We start from the raw sequence: 22175 nt of genomic DNA, 5'->3' as shown, positions 1-22175 counted from the left end.
TAATCATCATAACCATTTGAAGAGTTTAAAAAATACAATTCCCAGACCATATCCCTGGATATTCTGATTTCATAAGTTTGAGGTCATCCAAAGAACCCGAGTTCCTACAAAATATCCTAAGCTACAAATAACTGGATACATTTGGGTTGAAGTTCACATTGTGGGGACAACATGTCTCATGAGATAATTGTGAGATATGATGTAGAATTTGTTCCCATCCATTCCAATTTCTACAGTGATTTCTTTAATCTTTAATGGAATAAATTGATTCAGCTTATGCTGTACTGGATAAAAGCAAAAACACTTTATGGAAAATTTCTTGTCCACTATTTATAATTGCTCTTAAGGGCTTTTGGTTTTTTAATAACCTAATATTTCCAAAATAGAACTTACCAAAAAGCAAGAAAATTAGTCTATTGTCTGTGTTATAAATTTACTAACATCTTTTTAATCAGGAAGAATGAATGACCTGTCTTTCCAAGCCACCCAGCCTTGGCCCTTTGGTTTGGTGAGCAAACCAAAGAGCAGTGGCTTCAGAGAAGGATAAGGTTTCTAACTCTTCCCCACAGCTTGAATTCCATTAGTGTGAGACCTTGAAACCACATCTGTTTTTCCTTATGAAATTCAAACAATTGCCTAACCTCTTGGCTCTTAAGTAAAATGTTGAAGGGCTCACATGACAACACTTTGTTGTATAAATGAATCTGTTGTATATAATGAATCTGTTGTAATTATATAATCTGTTGTGTATAATGAAATTTAAACAGTTTTCACAAAAAGAGGAAAAAAGGAGAACAAATAAATGCCTATAAAACATCTGGTTAGGATCTGCAGAGGGTTACATTTTTTTCCATGTCTCCAAAAGGTTTCTTCTATCTGTCACCCATCGCTTTGTTTGAGTTTCTGCAGGCAACAAAATTACAGAGAAGTCCTGTGGATAAAAATACAGTGTCTGGAGCCTACCATGCCTTCCTGTTTGGCGGGAACTGAGCTAGTCCATGGATGGGCAGAAAGCAGCAGTGTAAGAATATGTGTTTAGAATAGTGTCACTTGATAGACACAAAGGAAACTCACAGGGCCCTGCAACACATCTCTATTGAGATATTGCACAGTGTGCAAATTCGTTTGTGCAAGATTCAATTCCAGAAGTTTAGTAGGTTGTATAAACAATGGAGAGAAGTGAAGATAAAGTGAGAAGATTGAGGAAAAAAAAAAATCAATGCTTTATAGTTTGCTCAGATGTTAACTAATCATGTGCCAGAAGGGCTTACCTTGCTTTAATTTGACGTGTGTGTGTGTGTGTGCAGACACAGTGTAGGTCTGTGCAATTAAGTGAGGGGGAGACTTTAAGAATTTAAAAGATGAAAAAGCTTCAACCACTTAAAACTGAGAAACCTACAGATTTGAAGCATGATATTTTTAAATTGATTAAATGAAAATATTGATTCATTTCATCTTACAGATGACTCCTCTACATTTGCCAGCATATGAAAGTGAACACCAGCATACTGAAAGAAATGTGTAGTTAAGATAGCTTGAAATAATCAGTATTAAGCAGGACCTCAGAGAACGCTCCTGAAGGACAATGATTTCTAAAGTTTTATGACCTTTCATTTCAAAGGTCACAAAGCTTTCAAGATATAAGTTTTATAAGCCTATATGTTCTTAACTAATGTATATTGAACATTTACTATATAAGTCATGGAATATTCTAAATGTTTTATGTGGATTAACCAATTTAACCCTCATTGCACTGTATTATAATGGAATTATTATACCCATTTTATGGGTGAGGAAATCAAACTTAGAGAGATTAACATTTTGAACAAAGTCAAAATCTTGTAAGTGACAGAGCTGGATTCACTCTCCAGGCTTTTCACCTTTCTCTGTCCCTAACCTGATTCCAGTGTCTCAATTATGTAAATTCATCCCTTAATTTTAAGTGTTTGAACCCAACCAAGCTGCCCAAAATGCAAAAATGTGCTTGTTGTACTTAATACATAAACCATTACTGCCTTGACCTGTGTTCTGTCCATTTTGTGTCTATTAATACTGGTGGAAAATGGGTGGCGATTAAAAAAAAAACCTCACATATTTTTGTATGACAAAAGTTTTCTATGAAAAATTGTCAGGGAATGGATTTAATTATTTAGTGAGTGAATAATTCATATGGGGGCTATCTAAATGACTGCATTTTAGATTAAATGCAAAGTGACATTGATGCTTAGCATGTCTAAAATTCAAAATGAGAAAGGGAACATTTTTCAATAGGTAGGCATTTCAGTAAGTTATTTGAGTTGGCTGGCTTTTTCCATGGAGTTGCCATGCTGATTTATTATTTGTGCTGGTTTAATATAAACACAGGCTGAGTGTTAGCATATAATAATAGCAGAAATTTTATACAGCTTTAAATGTGTTAAACCACAGCAATATAAAGATGGAAGGGTCTTTATCAATCAGTGAACCCCACTCATCACAGGAACCCCCTATAATGAATTATAGTTAATATTCCATTAAGCATATGAAGAAGCTGAGGGTAAGCTCAATTAAGTGATTTAAAGTTAGAAAGATGTTAGACCTCTGACATCCCAGTTCTCAGCTAGTGTTTTTATTTTAATCATATTCCTACACAGTGACCTTTGCTTTACTGAATTAGTGCCTTACACAATCAGCTACAAAATGGCACTAGAATATAAAAGCAAAATTATCTGTATATCAGGCAAGCTAGCAAGGTGGATTCTAAGGGACATCTCCTGTAATGTTAGAGAGCACTTAATTTGAATTTGGGATTCTCTATGATTTTAAAGCAGTCCCCCCCTGCCAAGCAGTCTGATACCTCAAGCATACGTACAACACGCAAATCACAAAACTAATCTTGCATCCTGTATTTAATCTGTTCATGGCTCCCAATCCCTTTACGTAATCCCCACCACTTCGTCCATAGACATAGTCGTGGCTTTTCCAAGATCTTTGAATCTGTATTTTCTTCTCAAGGAAAGAAAGAAATCCTGGTCATAAGGAATAGGTGATAGCAGGATAAAGACAATCAGCAGATCATTCCACAAGACCCATGATAGGTAATACTGGGGTTGACCAGATGCACAGTCAATGTGAGCCATAGTTCTCCAACTGTGCAAATGGTGAAGGTGGGCTCCAGTATGTAACAGCTCAGAACTTCTCAAGAATTCTGAATCCCTCATTCCTTCCCTCCAAACTCCAGCCTGCTGAAGCTGTTTACAATTTGCTAAAACTTCATTTTTTCAAGACTTAAGTAATAAAAGTGATTTAATGATAAAGAATAAACTCTTACACCCAAGTCCCTATCGTTATTAGACTCTCCTTCAAGTTGATGGCTTTGATCATTTGTGATGCAGAACTACCCACGTGGGAGTGAAAGCTGAAATTGAACTTGGTGTTGTGTAGTTTATTCTTTGTAGTCAGAGATGCTGCTGAGGCTGGCACTGTTTGCCGCACTTTGCTTCTTACCATTAGCTGTATTTACACATGACCTGTTTTTTTTTTTTTTTTAGCAGAACTTGTATGTCATTTCCAGCACTGTTTGCATTCACTTGTTACATTAGGAATTAATGACAACTTAAGTAAATGTTAGTCTCTGGAGAAAAGCATTTTAAGGCAATCATAGCTTCTAAAGCTCTATTTTCCCTAGGGTCTATGTCGCAGTGAGGGTGTCATTAAGGGCATCATTTATATGCATAGGAAAGCTCATTAGCACTGTGAGGACTTCAGCGTACTATTGGGTACCTTTTTGTTCCCTGAATATTCAGCCTGTTGTTTGGGAACCAAGTCTATCATAAAGTCGGTGAGGCTATTAATTTCATCGTGTCCTTAGCTACTGTGGAAGCAAGGTCCTATTTGTCCCAAGGTGTTATTTCTATCCTACTCAGATTTACTGTTTCTCCAGTTGTCCTTTGGCTATTAGTATTTTGAAGTAGTTTTACACAGGATGCTAGAGACAATTGAGTGGTCTTCCTACTTCTGACAATTTCTGAAAATCTGTGGTTGTAAGTTACTCATTAGCTCACTCAGAATGGCTGAGAAAGATCCTCACACTTTCCTGCTTATCTCTTAAAATGACGTAACTTGGAAGTGGGCCTGAGTGGATGAAGAAATCCTGGGATGGAAGTCAGCCAGCATTGCCCAGTCTCTGCAGTGCTGCCAACTAAACCTGTGTGCCTGAGAATCCTCCTCTACCCATCCAAGCTTTAGATCCTCTACCTGTTAAGCCTATGTATCAAACACCAACTTCATAGGATAGATGGGAGGACAAAGTTGCACAACATATGTAAAAGTGCCTTGCACAAAGAAAGCATTTAATAATTGCTACTAAATAAGTAATGATAGATAATATTTAATAAGACTTCCTTAGTTTACAGTCCACATTTGCATACATTATATTGATCCTCTATACCATTTGAAGTAGGTAGCTATCTTTATGATTTTAACTTTATAGTGAGGAAATCAAGTCTAAAAGGAGTGAAAGGATTTGCTCACATTCATAAACACCCAAAACTAAGCCTTTAGACTTTCATTTCCAGGCTCTTTTGAGGTCTGGATTAATTAAACAACTAGTAAGTATTGATTGAATAGACACATCTCTTTCTTTTAAAAAAAAAAAAACTTATTTTAAAAAATTTCAAGCAAACACAAAAGCAGTAGAAAAATATAAGGAGTCCCCACATACCTATCACCCAGCTTCCACAATTAGAAAATTGTTTCTGTGCATTGCCTCACCTCTTTTTTTTCCGACTGTTTTAAAGCAATCTGACATAATTTCATTTTGTCTATAAGTACTTGAGTATACACAATAACCTTAAAGGAAAGTTTTTACTGTAACCATCATTTCTTGATCTTTGTAAATGAGAATTTTAAAAATTCCTTATTATTATTTAAATTTTCCTGATTTATCTCAACACTATCTTTATTCAGTTGATTTGTTTGAATTGCAATTCAAACAAAGCCCACACACTGCATTTAGTTTTTCTGTTTCTTACGGATCTTTCATTCTCTCACAACCCTCACTCCTTTTGATTTCATGTCATTGGTTCATTAGAAACATTTTATTTTTACATCATAGAGAATGGTCCATATTCTGAATTTAGCTGATTGCTTCTTCATGGTGTCATTTAACCTGTTCTTCTGTCGACCCATGTTTCCCATTAACCAGGTTTTAGATGTAGATTCTTGATTAGATTCTGATTTAGATTTTTAGGCAAAAATGCGTCACAGATAATTAAAACTCCCTTATTCTTAAGCTTGGCTTCTATCCTCCATTCTCATATACCTTTCTTGTTGACTTTCATTTTTCCATCCCTAATTTTATCCTGACTTCTTCTGGTGATGTCTTTACTCCTTGTCAGAATATGACATTTCCTCTTCACTTCCCCAGAACTGGCCCTAATATTGCCCATCCCCACTGCAGCTTTGGCATCCCTTGGCTCTGTGTTTTGCAGAGTCTGTCACACACTTTGCTCCACAAAGCATCTCCGAGGGCTTCCTAAGGTTTTCACCTAGTGTCTTAATTATAAAAGAACATTCACAGGTATCTGAATGTTCAGAATATATCTTTAGAATTTGTTCCTCAGGGAGACATTACTTTGTATTTTATTATCTGTCTCTCATTTCTTGCCCTCTGCAGAACTCCAGAAATTTCTCTGTGGAGCCCTCTCCTGCTCAGGGCTCTGCCCTGAAAATCTCTTTGGACCCCCAGCTCTATCTCTTCCAGTCAGGGTGTCCATCAGGCTCTACCTGGACTTCCCCTCCCTGCACCATGGCCTGAAAACTCATCCCTGGCAGTAAGCTGGATGCAATTGTAGGGCTCACTAAACTTGTTACTCATCTCTAAGGAATTCTTATCTTTCCCGGTCAGTGATATTCAGTGTCTTGAAAACCACTGTGTCTTTTGTTTTGTCTGTATCTTGGTTATTTCAGGTGGGTGAGTATCCAGTCTCTGTTAACCCAGATTTAAAGGAGCAATCTCTAGTCTGTTATTTGAAGACTTTTGAATCAGACTTTGGGATAGTAAGGGGCTATTCCTCTGGTGATCCAAATCAATAAAGAAAATGTTATTTTGTTTTATTTTAAATCATGGGAACAAGACATATAATAGCAAGGATAAGATTACAAAACTGAGTAGAGCACTAGAATTTTCCTCTCCTATTTTGATAAGGTTGTGGTTGTTTTCCTTGTGTGCTGCCTGTTTCAGATTAATGGTGGAATTTAAGCTCAGTGTGGAGGACTTGGCAGATAATAAAACTGAATATAGCAAGTAACTCTGGAAACAGACAACACCAATGGGGACTTGGGGGATACTGGTGACTTAGCGAGGCAGCTAACTTCAAACCACAACAACACAGAGGTTCTGGGAGCTCTAATACAGGGCTCCATGCCTCATCACCAAAAAAAATGATAAAATGACACTCAGAGTCATAGCTGGCTTCTCCTCTATGGCCCCAACATGAGCTTTTGCTTTTTTCCACAGGGAAAAATATGTGCATGTTAATAATGATACAAATTGTGAAACATAGCAACGAGTTTATTTGTTCTGTGGCAGTGCAAAATAGACAAATTTTGCATCAAAATAGAATCACAAAAAACAGTCAAAAATAATGAACAATAATACAACTATCAGTGGTATTTTAATTACACCATCACATCCACAAAAACCTCTTTATTCATTTCAACATTATACATCTTAGAAACATTTTGTGTTGGCTTTCTTCTTTCCTTTAATATTTAGACATGTTGTCTAGCTTATTTGTAATTGTGATGTATTTTCCAGGCAGCTGTAATAATTTGGAAACAAAACCAGAAGCATCTAATAAAAAAGAATTCTTGGAAAATTAGAACACATGAAAAAGTAATAATGTATTTGAAGTGAGTGCTTTTGGAGTCAAAATGGATTTTGTGATGGAACTGTTGTAGATAAACTATCTTCTCACAAAAACATATTGAGGGAAATGGAAGAAACCCGAAATTCAGAGTTGAAAATATTTATTTGTTGGGAAATAGTGTTTACTATTAGAGGAGTCTGATGAGTCTATTTCATTTGTGAAGAAAAACTTTTTTTTTTTCATTTGTTGAAAACTAGAAAGGTAAGAAAGAGTTGTTTTTATTTATGAGCTCACAGACTGATTTGAACAGTTCTGTAGGCAGAAAAATAATAACATCCAAAATGATGCAGAATGTGTGGATGCATTGTTTCCATTAACTCAGCAGAATGTCAATCAACAAGCAACGGTGCAACAGTGGCATGGCTGTCATTAGTGTAAGATGCTCTCAAAGAGCATCAAAGCTTCTCTTAATTAAAGAGAGCATTTTGATTTTCATTACATTTGAAAGGTGACTGAGACCAGTCTAAACATCTATAAAAAAAATCAGAGTTCATTTTAATGTAATTGAGCAGGCAGAAATATAATCATGCTGATAACATGGGTGGAATGTTTTTTAGTTTTTCCCAAGTTTAAGAAGAAAGAGGGAAGGCCTTTATCTATGTACTGTCATGATCACCATTTAGAGTTAATTTTGAGGACATTCTGCCAGCAAGTGGAACTCCAAAACTCTGTAAATATATATAATATTTGAACAACAGTATCAGGCATCTACAAAAAGACTGCAGTATTTCAATACATAATACACCAGACAAATTTAATATATTGAGAAAACTGTGTGGCTTATAAAAATAGATTAGACCGAACATTAGCAGACACTGAAGCCCTGTCTAAAAATGTTCAGATAATACTGAAATATTGGAAGTGGCATCAAATGAATATTTCAGATCACAGATGGCTGGTGAATTAAATGGTTTGCTGAATTTGGTTTCCAAACTGAAAATTATTATTTCTCGAAAAAAAATTTTAGCATACGTGAAGTACAAGTATTAGGAAAATTCTTTCCGAGGATCTTGAAAATAAACTATTTTTCTTTAAAAATGAAATAATTCTGCACTGTTTATCATCTTAGAAAAACGGTGATTATTTGAAAGCAATTTGTGACAGGCCAAAGTAAGAATTATACTTTCTGACTCCTCTTTCTAAGTCTAAATTGTTTAAGATTTGGAAAAAAAACTTCAAAAGGAAGATGATTTCTAAAATATTTCACAACATTTTTCTTACTTCATCACAATATTGTACAACTCATATTCAGATTTCTGGATGTTTTAAGTGGAATGAAGATGTAGTTTAAGCAACAATTAGATATGTATAAAAATTTTATAGACTTCATGCATATAAGATCACATATCTTTGACTCTTAAAGGAATTGTGCAGAGTTGGCTTCATCATAGAACTTGATCAATAAGGCTCTTTGCTTCTGAGAGCTGTTGAATGTTGTGTTGTCTTGACCAATCTCTACATCAGCACAGAATGTTCATTTTCTACTCTGTGTTGCAGAAAAATGCCACTCCTTACCACAAAGGCAGAAAAAGAGTCAGTGGTCTGGAAATGAGATTACCAAGTAGAAATTGGTAACCAATTTATCAAGGCTAAAAGGCTCTTTGTTCCCAGAGGGGAGAAAAAAATTGCAACATCAGTTTGAACAGGGAGACTACAGTATTTTACAAAACTCCATCATAAAAATTTTGCACCACATACTTTATGTATTGCCTTATTTAAATTTCCAACTTTTAATTACAAGTTTAAAATCTGTTTTGTTTTTGGTTTTATGCAGTGATGGCCCTTTTCAGGACTAGGTACTGGAATTAACATGCTGTTTTATGAAAATAGTACTTTATTACTCAAGATAAGCAATTTGAAAAACATTAACATAAAATTGTTCACAAAGCTCCTTGCTTCTTAGTGGTTGTTCACGGAGAAATATTTCTCTACCTGTCTATATAATCTGCAATTCCAATTGCCATTCAATAATGCTAGGCTTTTGGTCCAACAGCTACAATTTTGGCAGCAGTAGCATTTTCAGCTTCTCTAAATTATGGATTGAATTGTCGTCCCTGAAAATTCATACGTTGAAGTCCTAACCCCCAAGGGAACTTTATTTGGATATAGGGCCTTTAATGACATAATTAAAATTAAATGAGGAAATAAAGGTGGGGCCTTAATCCATATACAACTGGTGTCTTTATAAGATGAGATAGAGACACCAGGGGTGTGAGCACATGGAGAAAGGGCCATAGTGGGACGCAGAGAGAGGGAAGCCTTCTCTAAGCCAAGGAGAGAGGCCTCAAGAGAAACCAAACTTGCCAACACCTTGGTCTTGTAGATTGCAGTACAGAAATTTATCTTCTTACATTTAAGCACCCCATTCTGCGTTATTTTGTTATGGTAGCCTTAGCAGACTAATACTAATGTCCCAGTAAGTGCTACCATATTTTCTATTAATTGGGCTTCTATTATCCTATGTTTGATTTATATAAATAAAGTATGTGCAGGGAGAAATAGTTCTTATTCATTGTAGTAGATTTACCCACGTGTAAAATGGGAATACATAATCCAAACAAAGGGGGCTATTCCCAAACATTAATAATTAGATGCTGTGTCTCAATCTGGGTAAATTATAATTGTTTTAAAATTTATCTTCTCCCATTAAGTCTTTTATTTGCTTAACCAGGTGCTGCAGAATCAAAATCTATTTACCAGGCCTGCATTTGCCCAACCTTATGGATTGAATTCACAAGACATCTTGAATGTCTCATACATAAAAATTACCAAAAATGATCTTGAGTTTTGTTCACTCTCTATCCCCATCATATAGTGTCCTTCAAGCAATTTCCCTTGGTATTCTTATACATTTGTTATTTGTTAGCTAGCCAGAGGCATCTTCACATTTCTCTCTAAGATGTCCATGTAGTTTCATTTCAGAGCACAAAAGTATAAATAAAGGAAAGAACTTTTAAAAATATATAGTACATAAGGAAGGAAACTGGAGAAATAACTTCTTTCCAATCCCATTAATACCCCTCAATCCTATTCCCCCATATTTGGTCCCAAAGCAGGCTACTCTGATGCTTTGATGCAAGCGGCATTTCCCCTCTTAAATGGAAGTTGTCGATAATGGGCTTTTATTAAAAGTTCCTTTTTTTTTTTTGTGAAGTCTTGGCTAGGCCTTACCCTCCCATAGGGTCTTGTTCTAGAGCAGGAATTGACAGACTGCCCTGCAGACCATACCTGACCTGCTGCCTGTTTTTGTAAAGAGAGTTTAATTGGAACGCAACCAAGACCATTCTTTTTTGTTTCATGTATGGTTGTTCTCTCAGGAAAATATCAGATTGGAATAAATGCAACAAAGACTTAGGCCCCACAAAGCCTAAAACATATACTCTGTGGCCCTTAAAATAAAAGCTTGCAGACCCCTGTCCTGTGGTAAGGATGTGGACCAGAAAAGAGTTGGAAGGATAAGACTGGTTCTCAGGGCATCATTCAAAGAAGAGGGCTAGACAGCTTTTGCAGATGGTTTATATAGCATGCCACTGGACTGCATCTGAGTATTCAGGGCCTGCTTCTCATTGGCCTTTTTATCCCAAGGTTCCCATGTTACTGGTAGAGGTTTTTCTCTCTGCACACCCAGTCTGCAGAGAAGGGGTTTAATTTTTATTAGCTTAAGGATTTTGCCTCATTAGAGAGTAAGAGATTATTAATAACTTGACATTAAAACAATTTGAGTTCTTACTGAAAGTGATTTTTAACTCAAATCTGAGTCTAAGCACAGGCAGTTTGAGTATTTGAACCTAAATAAGTATGATTCTAATTTTTTTCCTTCACAAATGATAGGATTAAATACATTTTAGAAAATTCACCTCACCTAGGCCAACACTTGCTCTCCTTTGTTACCTTCTAAGGGACACACACTCAAACAAAATTTGAAAAAAGCTTCTTAGAAATCTGCTGAGTAAACTGACTGTATGAGAGTGATTAGAATGCTGGGAAGGAAGCCAGGACTTTGGATATTAGACAAACTAAGCCACATTTGAATGAACTTGAGTTGTATGCATTTTTTCCCATTACCGGCAATGCCAGTCTCCTTTCATGCCTGGAGCATTAATTTTGCATGCCATAAAGTTTAGAAAAAAAACTACATGAAACTAAGGGTAGTGAGCATTAGTTCATAAAGTAACCTGAAAAATCCCTTATCCTTACCAAGTGCAAGCCAAGCAGTGCATAAATCTATTGCAGTCTTGCAAAGCTAATTAATTGAGCCCCAAGTTGGCAATCCAGATTGTTAACTCAGTCTACCAGAAGTCTAGAGTTTGTTTTGTGTTGTGTTTTGTTGTGGCTATTTTTTACCTGCTTCAACTTAAACACTTACTAATAATTGCCAAATCTGTAGCAATCTGGAAGGAGGGTGGTAGTGGTGGCACAGTTATTAAATCTACAAAAATTGTACCTAAAAACAGACAGCCATTAGAACAGCAAAACTGAAAACCTAGAGTCAATGTGTATAACAAAGTTAGGCATAATGTATGACTGCAAACCCCAAATTTGAATAGATGGAAATGAACCACTGGCAGCAACAAAACTCACAAGGAATCAGAAACTGAGCAGTAAGAGTCAGAGAAAAGGCAACATAAAGGCAGCATAAAAAAAAACCAAAAAACAAAAAAACCAAAAAAACTACCCACTGGAAATCTCAGTGGGCCAATCAGAGAAGAGTAACTGAAACAGAGAGGAAGGTGGCCAGTCATCAGTTCACAGCTGATTGGAAGGGCTTGTAAGAGGTCAGATGGCCCCCAAAGTTATCTGAGCCCCTACAGTGCAGAATAATAACTTAAACTCTCTCTTAGGACAGAGCCCCATTGAAAGAAACTGCTAACAGTATAATCCCTACTCTGGAGAAATTGCAAAAAATATACTCAAGGAGTATCAGGGAAAAACAAAAGGTTCTACGTAAAATTGGGAGGGAAGAGGCCAGCATAACTCAGACGTTACAGGGTCATCATTTTATTACCTGTGATTGTATCAGAAGAGGAATCTTAAGACCTTTGAAGCTAGGAAATTTATTCTGGTTTATCTTCCTCCTCAAATTACCAAAAACAACAAAAAAATCATGTCACCTAAAAATGAACAAAGGCAAATATTGCTGTTGAATCCCATACAAAATTACATTAGGGAAAAAGAAACCAAGAAGCAGCAGTAGTCATACTATTGAAATGAAGGAAATCCAGAAAAATACCCATTAGCTGGTGAAAACAGAAGTGTAAAATTTTAGGAAGCATTGAAAGCATGTTAAAAAATAATAGTAATAATGCAGGTGATGAAGGATTAACATAAACTAGAAACAAAACTCAATTATAGGGTGAATGAAGTAAAGGAAGATTTGAAAAGGGCAGATTATCTAGAAACAGAGCCTAAGATAGAGATTTGTGTGTGTATGAGAACATCTTCTTTATTGAGAACATCTTCTTTAGAAGAAACAAAATCTGTGGGGGAGTGAGGGTCGCTGGGTGGGCAAGGAGACAAGTCTGAGAGAGAATGTGGTCTCAGGTCAGGTCTAGCCTTGTTCTGGTCCAGGGTGTGCAAGAGGAAGAGCCATCAGGAGGCTGTGTCACAGCAGAATTGTCTCTACCTTTGGCAAGAGGTCTAGTCTTCCATACCCCACATCAGCACAGGCAGTGGCTGTTTCCTCTGTATTTGGCGTGTGTAAGCTGTTCTTGAAACTGCTTAGCCATCAGGCATGCCACAAACTTTCTGTGTTACAGACCCCACAGGGCAAGGGGTGAGATCCTCGTACTGTAGCACTAAGTGAGATTCCTGGAACCACACTGTTGTCTCGGCTGTGGAATGGGGGAGCCGCTGCATGGCGAGGGGCTGGATTCTGCATGCTCTCTCCCCTCTGGCTGGGAGTAAATGCAGTGCTACTTCATTCAGCCTGCTCTGCCATTTCCCTGTTCTCAGCAACCTTGAATCATGTATGGTGTCTTCCTTGGGTGGTACTCAACTGCCTTTTGACCCTCGCCTCACTCATGTTATAGTCTATTTCGCAGCACAGCCTGGGCCACCTAGTGAAACAGTAATCTTACCTTATATCTTTGGTATCAGTTAAGGATGCTTTTGGAAACTTTGAACTGCTATAGATCGAGACAGGTGAATAAAGTAAAGAAAATAGTCTAATATCACTAGAGTGATAGTCCAGGGGTTGTTGCAGCTTCTGGATTTGGAGAGTTCTTCAAGAGCTAAATCAGGGGCCTAGAAAAAAAAATTATAATAGACATATATAGGTCTTCAAGGTCCACCTCTGACTCACTCTCTATGACCAGCCTAATCCTGGGAAACTCTGCACCTACAACATAAGCCATGGTATCCTGGTATTATGTAGATACTGCATGCCAAGAAAGCAATGAGCTGTTAGCCGAGCTCAGGGCCGTCAGCACCCACAGTGAGATGGCTGGAGAGGTACGAGACAGCTTTCATGACCACAGATTCATGAGCCAGTTCAATTTCCATCTTCCTCAGAAAGATTCTAGTCTGTCTAAGTTCTAAATCTCTCACAGTGACTTTGGAGATGGACAATTTTGAAGATCTCTTTCTCTGTTTACGTAGAGCATAAGTCTACATAAGGACACATTGTTGTCTTCATGTGAATATTTTGACTTACAATTTGGCAGCTCATATAGTGTGGAACCATTTCAATATTATTATCTCTGCTCATGCAGACCTGGGAACTTGTCCATGAAGAGTTCTACTGGGTCACATTATGCCTTTGTGCATCCGACAAGGTCCTTCTAAAGAATTGTGCCTGAAAGCATAATGTGAATGGAAAAGCAAGGCAGGGAAAAGACTAGCCTCATCTGATCTGGGACAATAGAAACCAAACCTTCTCTCCATGAGATGACTGCCTTTGTCTTCTTTCACTGAATGAACCAATACTTTCCAAAAGCCTCTATAATCGATCTTGTGAATTCTGGACATCAGATGAGTAAACAAGGAGGGAGGTAAATGAAAGTCAGACCTGCTCGAATTCCTCAAGAAGTGTACAATCTTTGGCACCTATTTAACCAGCAACCTGACCCACCGAGATCTTATTATCCCTTTTCTTTTTCTTTAGTGGTAGAAGAGGATTTATCTTTAACGTCATGGTATTGGGGAGTGATACCATTAACTGAGCTTCTGAACTTAAGATTTAATAGTGTTTATTCTTTGAAAAGGAGATTATTTTGTTCCTGCTGGTGTAATCATCCCAACTCCCGCATTCTTGACTGAGGCCCAACTGAAAAGTTTAGTATTAGTTCACATTTTTTGGCGCACTATTTGGGTTAGCAGATGCTGTCCAAGAGAAAGGAGAGGATACTGATGGCAGTGGGAAACTCTTTTCTTTGCATACTACCAGTCATCCTTGCATAAAAGATTCAAGGAGGATGGTTGATGGAAAGTGTTCATTTTCCTTTTTAAGCTGTACACTTTTCATAATAGCATAAGAATTGTGGTTTGGAATACAAGGATCTACTGGTATAAATATACTATGTATTATCTTTGGAGTTTACTTTGAGCTATTTGAATTTAACGCACCAAACTCTGTTTCTTTGATTCTTTGTTCGGACAACACCTCACTGAGGCTACCTGGTAAACTTGATCCCCTTACCCAGCTCTCTTTTTTTTTCATAGCGTTTGTTGCCTTTTAAAAGATATACAGTTTACACCAATTTTGGGGGGGGGGGTTTGTTTGTTTTATTATTTGTAATTTATTTTCTCCTACTCTGCCAGAAGGTAAATGCCATATGGGCAAGGATATCTGTCTGTTTTGTTCTCTGATATACCTTAAGTCCCCCACAAAATATCAGGCACATAGCATGTACTCAAAAATAATTTTTCAGTTATTGAAGGCATCCATGATGCATACAGCACAAAGGTGATTTTTTATTGTTCCACAGAATATATGTTGGTTTTGCATAATAAATATATACAAGCTACCAATTTTCAAAGTCTAGCTAGTTTAACTCCTTTAGATTTCCTTCGTCCTTCTGAATCATGCTGACTTATTCAGAGCACATATAATTAATGTGGCTTATATACCAGAAAATTATTCTTTTAGGACTTCTGAACTTGCCCTTTCTTTGTTGAACTTAATTATTTTTAGTCTTTTTTTCAAATCCATTAAAAAAATCTCTAAACAATAATCATCTATGAATATTTTCCTGTGTTTATATTCTGTTCTGAGAAATTTTTAAAAATTCATATGTGTGTTTGTATGTGTGTGTATGTTTTACAACATAACCTCTGATGAGAATTCCTTACCAGAAGAAATACTAAGTATTAGATGTTTTAAATCAAGTATACAAACACTGTATCATTCTGTTTTCCCAATAAGATCAGGCTGTCTTTCTCAGCCACTTTGGAGACTGATTCAGGAAACAGCAGTGGTAGCTTTGAATTACTCTATAATAATCTCATTCAATTTTGATCCAAATTCCCTAAGTCTTTAATATTAGTCTCTAATGGCTTCTTTCTCCAACAGTAATTTAGACTCCATCTTCAAAAGCTTCTCAGTAATGTTCAGATATCCACAGGGTCCTGGGACACATGTGCTTAAGAACAAATTTACCCGTGTTCTCTGACTCTGGCCCCTGCTGATTAAGATGCCTCGTTACTGCTTCTTGGGGAAGCTTGTCACCATTGCCTGCTCTGCATCCCTAGGCTGTGCCTCAGTATGTGGGGAGGAAGAGGGTGCATGGCCCTTTTTTAAACTCAAGGTGGTATTTTACTATCTGGGTCCCAGAACTACATGGGGGACCTATAGTCTCCAGAAACATTAATGAACACGGTTGGTTTAAAAAGTAACACATCATTTTAGGGTGGGAATGTGGGGTAGCAGCAAGTCTCACTGAGTCACCTCTATCCTTCTTTTCTATATTTTGTACTCTTTTCATGTACCCCAAATTGCAAAATTTTATACTTTATTCTTCAGGAAAGAAATAAAAGCCTCTACATAAGTCTTTTGGGTCATCATTTTGCAGCAGTTGCAAAAGCAGCCATCTCACCTGTGCTTGATTAGGACACTTGAAACTCTGGGATGGGCACTCCTGCTGTGAAGGAGAGGTTTAGTCTGGACTCAGAGTACAATTTACAGAGAACGGAAGGCTGTCTTAGTTTAAGCTGCTGTAACAGAATACCCTAGACTGGCTGTCTTAAACAACAAATATCTCACAGTTGTGGAGGCTAGAAAGTCCAAGGGCAAAGTGGCTACAGATCCAGTGTATGTCGAGAGCACTCTTCCTGGCTTGCATATGGCCATCCTCTCATTGTGTCTTCACATGGTGGAAAACAGACAGAGCTGATGCAAGCTCTCTCATGGCTCTCCTCTTTAGGGCACTAATCCCATTCTGAGGACTCCACCCTCATGACCTAATTACCTCCCCAAAGCCCTAGCTCCTAATACCATCATACTGGGGAGTAGTATTTCAACATAGGAATTTTGAGGGGGCACAAACATTAAGTCCATGGCAAGGGGTGTCAACCTACCAATCCAAGAGACAGGAAAAGCCAAAATGTTATTTTTGAAGCTGTATTTTCTTCCTTCAATTCTTTATTTTTCGGTAGAAATTTAAAGTTGTGAATATGCCAAGCAGTGATCACTTTTAGCAAAAATTACTAAGTCAGTCATGGGTATGCAGCTATAGAAATGCAAGGCAACACTAACATGAACTCAAAGTAACAAAAACGTAAGACCAAATTATGGCATTTATTTATTCAGTACACACTCACTGAGTACTTTGTATGTGACCTGGTACCAGATGGTCTACAAAACTGTCTATCTTCGTCCTCACAGATCTCTATAGAGGAAACTCTGTGTCAAGGATTTATCACCAGCTGGCCACTGTATTTGTGGCTTGCGCAGATCATAGACACAACAATAGTCCTGAACACCAAGAAATACTTGTTTGACTAGTTGACAGACATTGTGCTAGACCTTTAAGGTACAAAAAATGAATTAGCTATGGTCATTGCTCATGAAACAGGAGAACAACTCGTTACTAGAAAGGCTAAATGGTATCAGGTTTCTTGACTGAGCCCAAGAGCAGTGGATAGATCTTTTAAAATAAAACGAAAATAAAATGAAAGGCAAAGAAATATCATTCTAGAAACTTAGGAAGTTTCTCAAAAAGATTTTATTTTTCCTATGAGTAGTTTTGAAGGAAAATCAGAATCTACCGAGTTAAGGCAGAACATGTCAGGTTGATATGTGACAGCCTGAAAAATCTCCCAATGTTTCTTCACAGCCAGTCATTGAAAACATGAAATAGCATGGGGCCACCTTTGAAAGCAGCAATAATTTAACTGAAATTGATCACTTAAGGAAGACAAAGCATTACTGAGCTCAAATGTGTCTCTCCACACTAGCTGAACTATCTCCAAACAAAATCCACAAAGGCAAAGGATGAAACTGAATTGATGTACACAGAGTCCACAGTCACATGAATCTTCAGTCAATCCAGAGACAAAGAACAGTTTCACAGCTCTCCAAATGATTTAAATATCAACCTGGAAAGGAAGTAAAGGACTGAGAATGTTTTTTTTCCTGTGTAAAAACAGAACTACTTAGAGAAAATTTTTAAAGGGGTTGTGTAATTAATGTTAGCCATTAAAAACATTCAGTTAAAATGTCATTGCAAGTTGATTAATGAAAGTGGTATGCAAAAGGCATGAAATTAACATAGAGTAATGACATTTGTGAAAGTAGAATTACTCTCTTTATGATTGCTATTGTTTATTTTGTCAGACACTCAACTAATTCAAAAATACCTGGGAAATATGTCACCTAATGCAATTTTTAAGACTTAAAGAAAAAAAATACAGCTGTGCTACATAATTTTTTTTTTAAATAAAAACCATTCAAATAAATTGTCTTTCAAACCATAGAGAACAGTCAGTATTACTGGGTTAGTAAAGAAGTTCTTCTCAAGGCACAAGCATAAATTACTTCTTCAGAATTCTCAGATATGTCACAAAAGGAGCTGTAATGGGCAGAGAGAGCTTTAAGTCAAGAACTGAGGTAAATATGCTTGACTATGTCTAGTATTCCCAAATTAAATAGTAGTTCTATGAAAATACGTGTAGATTGTTCAACTGATGAAAACTCAGACAGAAAAAGACAGTGCCAGATGCGTTAAGCCAAATCACTTGACCAAGATGGAGCTGCATGATTTATCTCATTTTTGTCTCTTTTTCATAATTGGTATTTGCCATTCAAAAGGAAAGTCAGGTTTTAGGTTACTTTGTCAAAATTTCAGAGCTGCCTCCACAGTGCATTGGGAACTAATTATAGAACTGTGCACACAGGAATCGGAGGTTCCACCTGGTCCTACAAAAGGCCTACTTGTCCTTGGGTCCTGTCCCAACCCTCTGAAGCAATGGGCTGGTGGAGGACTGGTCAGGGTTGACAGAAAGTGTCCTGTGGGTTCCATTTAGGAGAAGCAGCAGCAGCAGCAGCAAAGCTCACCAGCCTGAAGAGACAGGTTAGCAGAGTATAGATAGGTAAGTGAGTGGTAGTGTATACGCACCCCGTTATCAAATCATGGAGGAAATTAAATCTTCCATCCAAAGGTTAAACAAGTGTTTATTATTCCTATGAACTCTCTCTGGACTAACCACTTCATATACAGTATCTCATTTAATTTAAATCAATAAACCTTGTCTCTTCTTAACTCTACATTAAAATAATCCCTGTTCGTTTAAGTTCCACCATGTCAGATGTCTGATTCATGGTTGGATATTATGCTCTTCAGTGTTATCACCTGTCTAGAAGGATGCATTAGACAACTCTCAACTAGCTCTTTGGACAGCCAATGGAATTTTAGTATCGTACAAAACCAAACTGTGCTCTTTTAACAAAAGGGAGCCCCAAAAAACTAAAAATCGCTCAGAATCCTAAAACAGCCTCAGTGACATGGGAAGTCCTCAGAATCATAATGTCAGTCTCCCTCTGTGGCTGTGAGAACATCATCAAGTGTCATCTGAGAGCCTTTTCTCTTTTTAAAAAAGAATGGTGTCGAAATAGCTTCGTTACGAAGGGTTTAATGAAATTACTTTTCTAAAAATTTTATATCATGAAAGAGTCAATTCCTTTCACCTCACTGAAAGAAAAAAAAGTCAGTAATATTCTTGAAGCTGTCTTTGCTTTGCTGAGATCTGTAGAGGAAACGTCTGGTGGGGGATTGCGGGAAGGGAGGGGGAGGAGGAGGAGGGGCTGGAGGAGGAAGAGCAAGGGGACGGGGAGGAGGGTGGGGAGGAGAATGAAGAAGAGGAGGAGACAAAGACCAATGCCGTCTGGCTTCCTCCTCTGGCTAAAGAGGCACAGCAACAACTGGTCAAAGGGAATAAAAAGTGTTATATGGAGGTGTCCTAGGATGGACAACAGGAAATGTGACTGAAAAACGCTGCACAGTCAACATTTGTATATATAACATCTGTAGATACAGCTTTTCTTAATAGACCAGAATATCCCTTTAGAGCTTCACAATAAAGGAAGGTTTGGAAACCTTCATCTTGTGATTAGGAACGTATAAATAGCTATTAACTCCCCTGGAAGTTTGGTTTTATCGATGGGAATAGTGCCAGGTTCAGTCCATAACACAGGTTCGGTGTGGACAGCTGCCAGCCAGGAGTGGATAATGATTGGCCACAGCAGTGGGGAAAGCCATCCCAGAGGAAAATCAGAAATAAATCTTGGTTTGAAGCTGAGTTTTAAACATTTAGGAACTGAAGACAGAGAAAGGTTATGCTCCCTTTTATTGGAATGATAAAAATAGGTATAATCCTTCACATTTCCTTTCATTATTTGTTCCATTTACTATTAATCATAATAATGACATAACAGTGATTTGGTTTCACTATACTCATTGTCACCAAATAAATTTTTTAAACTTCTGTTTTCATTTTAATAGTCTGTGTCAGAGTTATAAAGTATCTTGATTTCTTTTCAGAAATAAAAACAGTTTATACAGTAATTACTGTTTTATCATGGAATTTCAGAGTATTTGGCTTTTCCATACTCACCCCAACTTACTGAAGAAAAATCACTAGTGTTCTACATATGCCTTTCCTGAAATTTCAAATTCTAAGTTGACTTTTTTCCTGTGAAATTTAGGTATTTTTGTATTCATTCTCAGAGCAAGAAAATGCTAAAAAATTTTTTTGAAAGATGTAGGAATTTCAAAAGAAGTAGAATCTAGTAGAGAGACTAAATGTGTTTCTTATAAAGTATACAGATTGTTTTTAAGATTAATTTCAACAACCACTGTTTTTAACTATTTAGTCCATTACCATTAGCCTAAAAGTGATACATTTTGTTTATATTTAACATATTATTTTATGGGTTCTACTTACTCCATCCATATTATTTTTTTGTTACCTTTCCCTATTCTTGTCTTCTGAAATTCTTTTCTTTATTATTCTATCATCTTTCCTCTGTTAGTTTGGAAGTAAGCTACCTATTTTTATTACTTTAATGGACACTCTGGAAATTACAATGTACATACTTAACCTACTAAAATCTACACTCACCAATATTTTATCTTTCTTCTTCCTCCGGGATGCAAAGATATTAGAAAATTTAAGTCCATGTGGCAGTCATAAAAATATGCTACTCAGATTTCTGCTGTAGGGAGTGTAGCTGACACTCAGCCCCAGTTACTGCCTCTCTAGAATGTCCACCAATTTTGTGCTGAGGTCTTGCTTCCCCTAGGCTGCTGTCATGCTTTCCCCAGAATGACCACAGGGAAGATTATAGTGTCAGGCATTCCTGCCCAGTGCAAGTTTCCTCTGAGGGACAACTTTTGCTTGAGAACTTGCCATTGGCTGGGATGAAATATTCTTGTATCTGTGCTGCAGTCTGAGCCTCTTCCTATGCCATGCTCCCTCCTCCTCCTCTCTTTTCAAGGTGGAAGTCCTGTATTGTCATCCCCTTCTCAGCTCTCCTCCTCACGGGACTCTTATCAGTCCTGTGCACATCTTATCTTCTTTGGCAGATAACTCTTAAGGTCCAAACCTAACCCAATTCATTTATCCACTTCCTGACTCATAGGACATTGTTTGATAGTTTATTTCTCTCTTCTTTTAATCCCATGAGACATAATTTTAATCTTTTACACAACCAAAGTTGATCAAAACAAAACCAATATTTACTGTTTTCTTTGGTCTTTATTCTTGTATCTAAGCCCTTGCACCTCGAATAATTTTTCTTCAGAAGGAATTTTTTGGGGGTTCATTAGGCTTCTCTGATATTCGAAGTCATTCATCCTTCCAATGCTATGATTATATGTGTATTATATTCTATATCTTTGATTTGCATTTCTATCACTTTGCCTCACTATGTGGCATGCTAGGTCATTTCTTTAGACCTGCTTCCCAACTTCTAATTTTTCTTTTTAGGTATTTCAAAATGGCTGATATATTTAACCATTTTGGTTTTTTTCATTTCTGGAGTCTCTATTTTTCTTAAAAAATTTTATAACCTTTTCTTATAGATACATGTTCCTTGCTTGCCTTTAGTTTTTGAATGTAGTGAGAATATTTGTTTGATCTTTTTTTCAATACTTCCAGTACTTGAAGTCTTTGGGGTCTACCTCTGTGTCTGTTGTTTCTGATTTTTCTCACAAAAAATGCTTTGTTTCCTTGTAAGTTCACAGCTTAAGAGTTTTTTATTTGTTTGTTTGTTTTTGTTTTTTTAAGCTAGGAGATGGAAATTTGAGCTGTGTGTCCAGAGGAGAAACTTCTAGTGATTACAACTTCCTGGTGATGACATCGCCTACCCTGCACCCTGGTCAGCTCAGTTCAGTGTCAACTGTTAGAAATTTTCTCTCTTGCCCCAAATATGACCAAAACCTAAGTTCAAGTTCACAATATTGGCAGCATGCCCTCAGTGAGAAAGCAGTCAACAAAACCCTGCTCACGTGTCTGTGTTACACTTTCATTCATATTTTGGCTCCATGAGTCCTTCCTCTATAGTCAGTTCTTCAATACTTTAAAAAAATTTAAAAATATATTTCATAAAACATTTATAATTGTTTTCAGTAGGATACTTTGTCTAAATAAGCTAGCTTATCATGTGATTAGAAAAGGAATTTCTAATGCTGAGATTATAAAAATAATACAGGAATGATTAATTTTAGAATCACATACATTAAAGTTTTTACAGGGGTTCTGCATTAATCTTCTAGGTGCCTTAAAATGTTTGCAATAGGACACATCAAGAGTATCAAACAAAACCAATAT

This window comes from Camelus ferus, chromosome 14, assembly GCF_009834535.1.
Source record: "Camelus ferus isolate YT-003-E chromosome 14, BCGSAC_Cfer_1.0, whole genome shotgun sequence".
Lineage (NCBI taxonomy): Eukaryota > Metazoa > Chordata > Mammalia > Artiodactyla > Camelidae > Camelus > Camelus ferus.
Note: the sequence above shows the minus strand (reverse complement) of the source record.